At 32.0% G+C, this 11,857-nt stretch overlaps 1 long non-coding RNA gene across 1 annotated transcript in view; it reads right to left on the bottom strand.

The window, feature by feature from the left end:
- LOC108765751 (uncharacterized) overlaps nt 1-8,296 on the bottom strand; it is a 13,895-nt gene extending 5,599 nt beyond the window's left edge. Inside the window, exon 1 of the long non-coding RNA XR_001940331.1 lies at nt 8,027-8,296. This is a non-coding gene — a long non-coding RNA (uncharacterized LOC108765751). The remainder of the gene's footprint in view (nt 1-8,026) is intronic.
- Nucleotides 8,297-11,857: the final 3,561 nt, after the last annotated feature.

The raw sequence follows: 11,857 nt of genomic DNA, 5'->3' as shown, positions 1-11,857 counted from the left end.
TATATCTCTTCACACGTGTGCGTATTATTAGAACATATTATTTATTAACAACATTTTCTAAAAATAATGTAGAAATGTTTTTAGCAGCTCTAGACCATTGCTTTTTTGTAACTCGCGTATCATCAGCTTCAATCCAAGGTAAATCTTCTCTATACATTATACTTATAAAATGATCGTTTTCGATACATGAACCATAGTGAAATATAACATTCATAACTTTATACGGCTGTCCAGCTATTAATATTGCACTTGTTGGAAGAGCACATAAATTAATTTTTTTTGGCACCTTCACTAATGTTCCATTTTGGTATGAAAATGAAATTAAATGGATGATTATCTGTTTCATCTCTCAATGTTATTTCATTTTTAAATAATATATCATTTCCCTCACAACGTGCACATAATTTATTATTTTATTTAGACCAATGTGAAAATCAAGTATTTAGTAAATTTTAAGATTAAAACTTTCGTTGTTCGAATTGTGTTAACAAAAATTGAGAAAATAAAATTATTATTAGTAGTAACTTTTGTATCACCACATGTTATGCATCGACAAGTAGAAATAATTTGATGCTCTACCAAATTTGCTATAAAATCATATTTAGTACAAAGAGCTACAACAAAATCAAATGCATCTCGTTTAATACCAGTCGAAGAATACTCCCCTATATATTTTCGTACTGCGTAGGTACTCAAATTAAGTACATATTCTGTTTCTATATCGATGCTCTAATATATTTAAAACATTTAGCTTATCAGAATTAAATAATTGTTTTCTAATAATAATTAAATAAAATAAACATTGTAATGTAGCATTGGCATAGCATGAAACTGTCAGTATTTTGAAAACCACGTATAACCCAAGAAGTAATATTTTGTCGAACTTTTTGATCTAACTGTTGAACGGAAGTTATTATTTTCGGTAATGTCCATGGCACATCTTTAATTTTACGATAACTCTTTTGAAATAGTAATAATAATTTGTGCTTCTGGTTTATGTAGTCGTTTAGCCGATTTTATTCAATAATTGCTTCTTCACTAGTTATTATAGATAAAGAATCATGATTAATCAAATACGCGTTAAGTTTCACTCTTGTTGCTAATTTTACTTTAATTTTATATATAAAATTAGAATTCTATGAAGGTATTGTGAATAGCAGCTTAATGGACAAAACGCTTTATGTATGTTACACGTACGACTGAAAAAATTTGAAAATCTGAAATAGTGCCTTTTTGGGAAATAATCTCCAGTTCTCGGTATCGGCTGCACCAATCTTATTCGAACTGATCGCAAACGAAAGATGCCGACGACATATAATAAAAGTGTTTTTAGATCTTTGATTGCGGCTTTAGTTTCTGAGTAATTTTAATCTAAAGCGTATAAAAATTTAAAACGGGCCGCTTGACCGCTTAACGTGTGAACGTCATCGCGTATATATGGTATTCATGCCGTTACCAAATTCGCGAGGCTATAAACGGCATGAATACCATATATACTTAATGATGTTCACACATCAAGCGGCCTGTTTTATATTTTTATACACTTTTAATTTAAAAGTAACTTATTAAAGTATTAAAGTAACTATACAGTGAAATTTCGACACATAATACAGTGCTAATGAAACTATAGATAAATAAGTCGGTAAATGACAGCTAAAATCACTAGATTTATAAAGTACAGCAATTATTCCGCCATTTTGGCTCCAACATGCGGTTCATTCAAAACATGCATATGAGTATGTATGTGTTTTATAAATAAATAGATTAAATACATTACACTTAATGTGTAGATAAGTTATGAAAATGAGTACTATTTACACTTTTCGACGCCATTTTGGTTCCAAATCCTTATACATTGGTCTTACGGATTGCGGTATTTTATAAATCTAGACTTTAATGACAGCAATAAACGAGTGCCATCTACCGTCGAAAAAATATGAAAAGGAGATGACTTTTTGAGGCGACGTATATTACATAAAATTTTGACATTTCGGATTTCGCATCACGATATCTCCGTTCGTGGGACACGTAGAGGTAAAATAAACGTTTATTATATATTTCGGACCCAAACTGTCGATGGAGCTCGTATTCAGAACTCGATCGGTCTAGCCTTTATTAAAAAAACCGAGAATTTCGGATGCTCGGATGCCCGCAACTCGTTGACTCGCGTAAAGACACGGTAGTGTCTCGCGCTGCGCGCCCACTTGGCGCGAGACACTACCGTGTCTCTTGATAATTTATAACTGCCTTTTTTTGTAAATTGTTGTATAATCGGCAGATTTCTGTCTTAGTTCACCGTTTCGACAATATTATTCGGTCTCAGTTCACCGTTTCGACATTATTCAATATTATTGTCGGTGAACTAAGACAGAAATCTGCCGATTATACAACAATTTACAAAAAACGGCAGTTATAAATTATACCATATAGGGGAGACCGGGGACAAAAGTAACATTTTGACTTTGAAGTGTTATAACAGCTAAAATATAATATTTACATTTAAAAAAGTATGTATCTTTAGTTGTAGGATTTATTTAGCTACAAAATTTTCTTTGATTCAATTTTTCAATGTAACTGGAAAAAAAATTATATTTGTTTAAAGACTATGAGGAATTTTGTTACAACCGTCCCAACCTCTGGAACGATTGTAACAGTAGAGAGGGACAATTGTACCATACTATTTATAAATAAAATAATGGTTATTTTATTGGTTTTAATGATAAAGATACATAATAAAGAAAGGCTGAAATAATTCAAATAAAACAAAATAAATCAGAAGAGCCAAAACAAATTTTAATATACATATGATACAGTTGACATTAAGTAAAATAAAAAAAACAAAATAAAAATATGTCTACATCAAACTAAAAATATGTCTACATCAACTAACGTTTCGACTACCTTCATTTTCAAAGTTATAAACAAGTATGTATATGAAAGCGGTTGACTACAATAGATTAACATAGATCACTAAATTATTAAAAATAAACCTTCGTTGTCCAGGCCTGATTTCAGTTATACGTAGTCGACGGAAGGTAGATCCTGGATTTACGCCAAACATTCAAATATCGCTGAGTATCCAACAATGAATAGATGTAGTTGTCAAAAAATCAATCCTGGATATACACCATGGTTCGAACAAAAAGTATTTGCCAAATATAAAAAAAGTCACTGATAATGCTATTGAGTAAGTCAAAGTAACAACAGTCCTTACAAAATCCAGATTCTACAGTATAAAATTGAATAATTGACCCCAGGCATCGATGTTACTATTGTCCCCTAATGGTATTTCATGATTCATAGTAAATTTTTTAAATAAAAACCTAGATAAAAATCAACTCAAATGTGAAAAACATCAACACAGATAATCATTAAAACATATTAAAATAATACAATATACCTTTGTTATAAAAAGAAAATATTTTGAATTTTGTGCACGCAATAAAAGTTACTCGATGCATGAAAAAAGTTTCTGCTTCTGCACTCATGCACGTTACGCGAAAATCAGCATGTAACGAACGATTCAATGCCTATCTGTTTATAGAATTTTACCACGCGGCCACATACATATATCTATAGTTTAAGAAATATTGACGATGTTACTATTGTCCCGTGTTACTTTTGTCCCCGGTCTCCCCTACATGAAAATCTCTTTATACATATGAATGGTACTGAACATGGAATCGCACCACCGAATATTCATGAACATTATTATACGAATACGTTGCGTCTATAGAAATTTGATGTACTATTGATAGGGTGGACATTGGAACACAATGTTAAACGTTTGCGTATGTAATACTAATTTATTTAGTGACACTGAAGATGGCCTGATGTGAAAAGGTCGAAACGTGTGTCTTATCATTTTTAATAATAAATGTCAACTTTATTATTTTTATATTAATGTTTTAAATTCACACTAAGCATCAACAACTGGCTTGACTCCGTAACCTTGTTATTACGTATTGTTAAAATATGATTTTATGTGCACCAGTAAACAGTGTACAGGGTGTTGCAGATACATACTAGACAGTACGACGAGTTGCGTGGTAAACTTTGCATGGGCAGACGCGGTTTTATAGACAATGACAGTGACTTTATAACATAAACTTTATAATATAAAGTCATTGTCATTGTATAATGTATAAAGTCACTGTCATTGTCTATTAAACTACGCTTGGCCATGCAAAGTTTGCTGCGCAACCCGTCGTACTGCCTAGTATGTATCTGCAACACCCTGTACATGATTCCGCCATTTTGGTTATCTTGGAACAAAAAATCGGAACAGTTTTATACATTATAATTTACTGCCTTCTGTCTGACCGAGCTTTTTTTGTACATTCCCCCCTTTTACATTCCGGCAAGGGGGAGATGGAATGAAACTACTTTTGCGTGGAAATTCATGTGTTACTCAAGTAGAAATTTGGTCGGTTACGCCCGATGTACGATCAGGTCATGTCCAGGAAATGGTAGAGTATGCCCTATAGTCAGGAATTCTCCACTTGGGCCTGATCAGGGAACGGTAGGGTACACCCTAGTATGGCTTTACCGATTTGCGTCTGATCCGGTGCAAATCAGAGCACTCTTCTCAATATTTTTTTAAGGTAATTCTTACATGGACCTGATTTCTTTGCCCTTACATTACCCTCTAGTCTGGTTAAACCGTCAAGAGTTATAAGCGAGGGACACTGGCTGCTCCGACGAAAATTAAACACAAAAGAAAGCGCAAAGAAAGAGCAAATAAATATTTTTATTTTTTTACGCTTTAAAAAAGTAAAGTTATATTGATACATACAATATAATAAATAATAATATGTACATTATATATAAGTTATATATCCTTTCAGATTAATAAAATAATTAATTCATAATATTTCTTTGGCATTTTAAATTTAAATACAGTCAAAACTCCTAAAACCTAACCAATACTGAATACTAGAAACATCACTCAAATGCTTCCGCGTATTATTTTATCCTTATTGTTCACCGAATGTTAAATAAGGATAAAACGATATATGGAGACACTAGGGTGATGTTTCCGAACGCAGATTTATAACCTAGTCTAACCCTAGCATCAAATATCCTAGTAGTACCGTACCAGAGTAGTACCCTACCAGAATTGCGTTAAAAAATATAAGGCGCAAAAAGAGGCTACTTATAAGGCCCTGATAAGGTCTGCCTGATCAGGCAGAAGACGTTCCGGACATTACATTAGCCCTCAGGGCCTGGTAGAATTTCCTCATCATTACCTGATCAGGCATCATCCTTGTTTGGACCTTATCAGGACCCGTGTACAATTTCTACTCGGGTAGGCAGGGGGAGATAAGGTAGAATAAATAATTAAAAAAATAGGTAGACTATATATTTTTTTACCTCCCTCGACTTATTATCATTATTTGAGTCATAACAAAGATTATTATTAGCATTGCAGCCAAATAATGTCTGAATTAGAAAAAAATCCTATATTTTGCATAATTACCCGAATTTATACTAATTTGTACTACACTGAAAGTAAATTTTAACATTTTATATTTTTTCTCCTTAAAATGATTTTACTAGTATATACGAGGCCTGAACATGAAGATGGCATTACTCGCCAAAATTATTCTGGTACTACAATCGTACATGTTTTGCAAGATACTTATAAATATTGTAGCCATTTTTGACGCTCAGTTGTTTGAAAATCATTTGTGCCAATCGATCTCAGTTTTCGTTTGATGAAAATCTGTGTTCTTCAAGCCTAACTTTGAGCCTAGGAAACAGGAAAATGTCGGGGATCAGATCTGGTAAATACGGTGGGTAGTTAATTAATTCGAACCTCAGTTCTTAAATTTTTATTATGGCGATCGTCGATATTCGATTTTTTCCATTTTTACAAAGACAGTGACATCAACTGACACAAATAACTGTCTAAAAACTGAGCGTCCAAAATAGCGTAACAAAGGTTACAATTTTCACAGATATGTTGCAAAACATGTATGATTGTACACTGTTAGAAATTTCTCAATGAATTTTTATTAACATGTAAAGGAAGCATGTGGTTATGCACGAAATTAAATGTAATGAATGATGTAAATAAAAACTAAATTACAGTAGTCTTAAATGTGATGAACGTGTGTATTGAAATTAATGAACACATTATTATAGAAATTAATTTACATGTTAATGAAAAGTATGAGATCTGTAACTGAAAAGTAATTTACGTTAATGACATGTAAGAAACGTAAACGTATTAAACGTTAAGCGTTAATAGTATTAGGCTTAATTAAAATATTATTAATATTCGTAAATGTGTGTAAAAGTACATTAAATTTTAATACGCTTAACTTTTAAGTTAAACGTATTGAAATTTAATGTACTGCAAACTTAAATTTCATTAATACGTACATTAATACTTATTTCAATTACGATTAATTAAATGTCATTTATATCCGTAAATGAAAAGTATATTAAATTTCATTACACTTAATTTTTCAGTTACTGTAAACTTAAATCTCATTAACATGTGCATTAATAGTCCCTTCAGTTACAGAGAAATTAAACTTCATTCACCAACGTACATTAAAAGTTAATGAAATTTAAGAACATTTCTAACACTGTATTTTTCTTTTTTTCTTTTATTTTGAATTGGTCTTGCCATACTGTGAGAGAAAAAAATAGTTCCATATAATTGAACTACAATTTACAGTCATTTTTTGGGTCAACTATAAATTTATAATTGTTTTAAACGTGCCCATTGTAGCTGCTTCAACATTAAAGTATAATCATTACATCTATGACATGCATTAAGTTTTGTTACCATGCGAATTAATTTTTCCTGATCATATCTCTTAGTTATTATTACCATGTAAATAGTTGGCGAATGTTAAAAAAATAGTTATATTCACTATAATCACGGTTGCATTTATTACACAAAAATGATTATTTTTATTTACCATTCGTATATAATATTTTACTATATTAATAATTCAGATTATCATAATTTATAGTACATTTTTCCATATTTGAGAGAACTATAAATATAAATTTATTATTGCCAATATTATAGCAATAATAATCATAAAAATGGACCTTCTAATCATAATTTTTTAACCATGCAATTATAGTCACAAATACTTTTCTCTCTGTGCAGTTTAATATTAAGCTAGCAGCGTCATAATTTTTTTTTAAATAACACACAGTACAAAGTTATCATTAATGGTACTTATATATTTAGTACAAAATAAATACTAAAAATTCCGATAGATCTGATTTGGTCCTGCTAACTTTATAAAGCTTGCACCTTGTTATTGTAGCGCCATGATGCTTATATATTAGTTTGACTTTTCATTCTCTATAATTAAACTTTTGGATAATTTTAAAATAATTAATTGCAAATTTTTTTAACTATGACGTTATTAATTATAAATGATAGATATTAATTATATTATATCGAGTAGCACTATGCAATTGAACGGTGTAATTTCTTTGCTACGCAATCGAAGACATCTCGACCGTCTATTATAATGTGCAGCTTTGACCTCTGTGCCGTTCAATAAGGGAAAATCTGGGTTAATTATACTAATTGCAATATATAGCGAGTTTTTTCACTTGTGACCTTACCAGAAAAAGGCAAAGCTTCGTAATTTTTTGTTTGATTTGTTTGTAAAAAGTGAATTTTGTGAGGAAATATAGCTCGATACAAAACAGATACAAATGCGAAAATAAAATTAATAAAATTAATTATACTATATGTTTCTTATAGATAATAGTGTATGCGTCTGGAAAAACGATTTTCCTTTATTGCAGACCTCTTTTCAAACTGGATATCAAAAAATTAGTCACTAATTTTTATTGAAGCTTTTGAAGATTTAGTAACAAAAAAGTAAATATTTTTCAAAAGATTATTTAATGTAAATTAAGAACATATTTAACTTTGTTTTATGTATGTAACTCCAATTGTATCATAAACTAACACATTACAAATTAAAATGCAAATTACACTCTCACTAATCTCTTTCATCGATTATTGTAAAATTGTTCGTACCGATTGAATCTTTTAAGATGAATCGAGCGACTTCAGACTTTGTCAGACACTGTCACGAACTATGTCACGAAACATTCTCCCTGATCTAATTTTGCTTTCTAGTAACAGATTTACAATGTTCGACCAATCCTTTTGAGATGATCACCAATTCGAAAAAACGCGCAATTTTTTGCGGGATTCCCCGACGTCTCGTTTTACTCGATCAGAGAATAGAGATGCGTGTTTAAAATTGGCGACAAAGAACGTTTGTATGTTCGCATCCACGGTGCGAAGGCGCCGAAGGAACTGATCGACCGTGTTCCAAATAGCCGCTTGGTAAGCTTCACCGAACATTCGTCTCTTTTCTTCTTCTTCCTGTGCGTTGTGTCGACTATTTGTCGACATCCTCGCCATCGTTAGAGTTGTCCTCTCCATTACCGTTGTCCACCTCCTCATCTGGAGCGAAAATGATAGGGATCAAGACGACCAAAATTCGGGTAATTAGTGGAACTTCGCAATTATTGAAGCCACGAACACCGTTCATAAATTGTAATGTCAAATAAATTAAAATTAAATTAGAAAGTAAACGAGAATAAATCGATTTATCCGATTCTTAGATTTTTTAAAATATTACACATAAATTTTTATCACAGACAGAAAGAAAACTTTAATTCATTTGATTTAATTGCCAATTGATATCGAAAATTATAAAATTTTTTAATAGCTATCTTAGAATCTTTATTATCGCATATATTTACGAATCTGCTCAACGAAAAATTCACGTGTTTAAAATTTCATTCTCGGCTATTCAGTCTTGACTCCTTAGCGCGGCTGAGTCACGATCGTGAAGTCCGCGTTACAAAGACGGAGAACAAAGGAGAACGAGGGAGTCAGTAGACGTAAAGAGAAAGATCGAAGAGGAGAGGTATGCATTGCGTAGCGTGCATACGGTAGAAGCAACTCGTCTCGATACGTAATAACCTTCGATTGATAAAAATTCGACCAGCATAATTCTTTCGCAACACGGTTGTGCACATGCATCTGTGCGGCTGAGAGATCCGTGTAAAGCACTGCCCGACACCAGTCGGGCAGTACGGTTCTGTAGAAAGAGGGGGCACGGTCACCGCCGAATGCGTTTCTGGGTCTCTCCGCGGGTCTTGCAGCTACGTGACGCCAAAGAGTACGTAGCTCATGGTAGAAATGTAGGGTACCGCCGGACTTAGAGATGAGTAAATAATTTCTTATTTACTCATGGAACCGTGTCCCATCTCAGAACGGATATTTTTATAAGAAGAAAAGAGAAAAAAAAGAAGAAAAAATAGGAGAAGAAGAAAAGAAAAAGAGAATTAGAAGTAAGAGTTTACCCATATCTTCTAGATACTTTTTTATCCTTTACTTCTTTACAAGATTTATTTCTGCGTTTAGGGCAGTTCCTCGCAATGCCGTCACTGCACAATGACATGTAAAAATAATGTCCGCACTGTAGATTGCTATACTCACGTCATGTTATACATTTAATATTTAGAATATGCCAAAGATCTTCTTCAAGACATACAAATACCTTCTCAGGATATTAATCACATTCTTCAGTTTTGATACCTCTGATAATAAACAACCGAACAAGCAGGACATCTTTGAAATTGGTTTCTGCAGGAGTTTGGGGATATAAAACTGTTTAATTTTAAATACTTCTATTATTATTTACAAAATAGAATACAATTGCTAAGTGTTTAAGATGAACTCAAGGTGAGCAAAATTATTTTTGCTTTAAATAAAGAAATGACACTACTTATAGATAAAACGTATGGTCTGTATTTCATCTTTATTTATAATTACGTATTATACTTTATACTTCGCAGAGCTGGATATAACGCCGACTATTGTGTCAGTAAACTGCTTTTACGGCCATCACGCGGAACAAGTTGATGTAATAATTTGATTGATACTCGCATGACTTGTTGCATATTCAGCCGCGTGCTATTATCCGACTCGCAATCAAAATTGCCATTAATGAAATTACAAATCTGTCATTTGCAAATCTATGCACAGCCTTGCATCAAAATGCGTCGTATTCAGCAGGATGCCGATCGCATTGTGATAAACGTGCATCATTCTGCGATTCCACACAAAAGAATTGAAAGCTGTAAAATTAAAGAGAAAGAAAAATTTGGAATAAGTAAACTTATTAATTTTGATCATTTGACAGATCGTCAATTTAATATTAATTTATTAATTGCGTTAGTTACACTTATATTTCGAATTATTCATTATTGCTTGATATCAACACAGTAATTAAATTGATTATTAATCTCAATTTAATCGTACGAGGAGTAGAAACCCTTACTCTGCAGTCCTTTGCTAAAGCTAATGTCTTTGGGGGTAAATTACTACTTAATTTAATAGTTATAACTATTAATTTATGTATGTATTTATATATATGTATATGTATGTATTTATATGTATGTATATGTATGTATTTATATGTGTATTTATATTTAATAATTACAATTAATAAAATAATATTGATAACGTCGTATTTGTGGCAATAATTATATTAAAAAATTTTAATAGTTCTCAAAACAATTCTCGTTCTCATGACTATAAAATTATTATAGCGAATTTTGAAATTTCAAAGATATCACATTATCGTTTGTAAAATTATTTTGCTTTTTTTGAGAGTACGCTCTTCGGCTAGGGAACCTTGAACGCGCGTCATATTGATAATTATCTACTTCTTGAGGTAAAAAAAGATAATAAGGAATACCGTTATTAGTGGTACGAAGCATTTTTATTCCGTGACGCCGTGCAATTAAATATCGAAGCGAGCTAATTCTACGCTGACCATGTAACATGGCGTTATCAGCTAGTAGGTCAGTCAACAACGAGGTCAGCCGAGGACGAATCCGGATTACGGGTCAGCCAATCGCGTACGGTTTGCCCGACAATGAGTATTAACTGTATACATATACCACACAACCGCAACACCGTTAAATTCATGCCGCACTTACGCAGTGGCGTAACACCAGCTTTGGCCGACTAAAGTAAGGTAAATGTATCAATTAGCAATTAGTAGACATGACTCAATTCGTTGGACAAAGTAGTACAAAATGTTAAATATTAAGCTTTTAATGATATGTACGACTCTAAATAAAATTTGTTTATAAACATTTAATAACGAATTTATTTAAAGTCGTATATATTATTACGAACTTAATATTTGAAATGTTTTATTACTTTGTTCAACAATTAGTTCATGTTCACTAATTGGTACATTTAGCTTAAGCCTGAAAGAGAACTTTTTAGAGCTCGATTTGATAAAGCTTTGCCTTTTGCAATTGGTGCAGATTCTTTTTCTAAGCGTTTCTTTTCAAATATTTCGCACACCCTAGTTTCCAGTAATGCGTCGTCTACAATAGAGAAATAAGTTTTAAGCCGTAGGAAATTAGCAAATCAGACGATCATTCTTCTCACATACAATGGTGATTTATCAGTTTCTTACGGCTTAAAGATTATTTCTCGATCTATTGTAGACAACACGTAAATAGACAAGCGGACCAGGCCAAATTAATTTCGCGCCGGTATGACAGCTCTGCTAATGCAATTAGCGGCGACCAAGTAAATTATCAACAATTGTTGTCCTTAACAATTATTGTCCTTAACTACGCTACTCAACAAAATTAAAGGATCATTCCATCCTGCAAAAATAGGTAAATTTCAAGATAGAATAACTTCGTCAAAAATTATCGTATCGAGATTTATAAAAAAGCATTCTAAAGCTTGAAATCTCTACTTTTTAAACCTGTACTTTAAAAAACCGTATTACTCATATTTCATAAAGTTACACAAACATAA

Source organism: Trachymyrmex cornetzi, unplaced genomic scaffold (genome assembly GCF_001594075.2).
Source record: "Trachymyrmex cornetzi isolate Tcor2-1 unplaced genomic scaffold, Tcor1.1 scaffold522, whole genome shotgun sequence".
NCBI classification, from domain to species: domain Eukaryota; kingdom Metazoa; phylum Arthropoda; class Insecta; order Hymenoptera; family Formicidae; genus Trachymyrmex; species Trachymyrmex cornetzi.
This window is presented reverse-complemented; position numbering and strand designations above follow the sequence as displayed.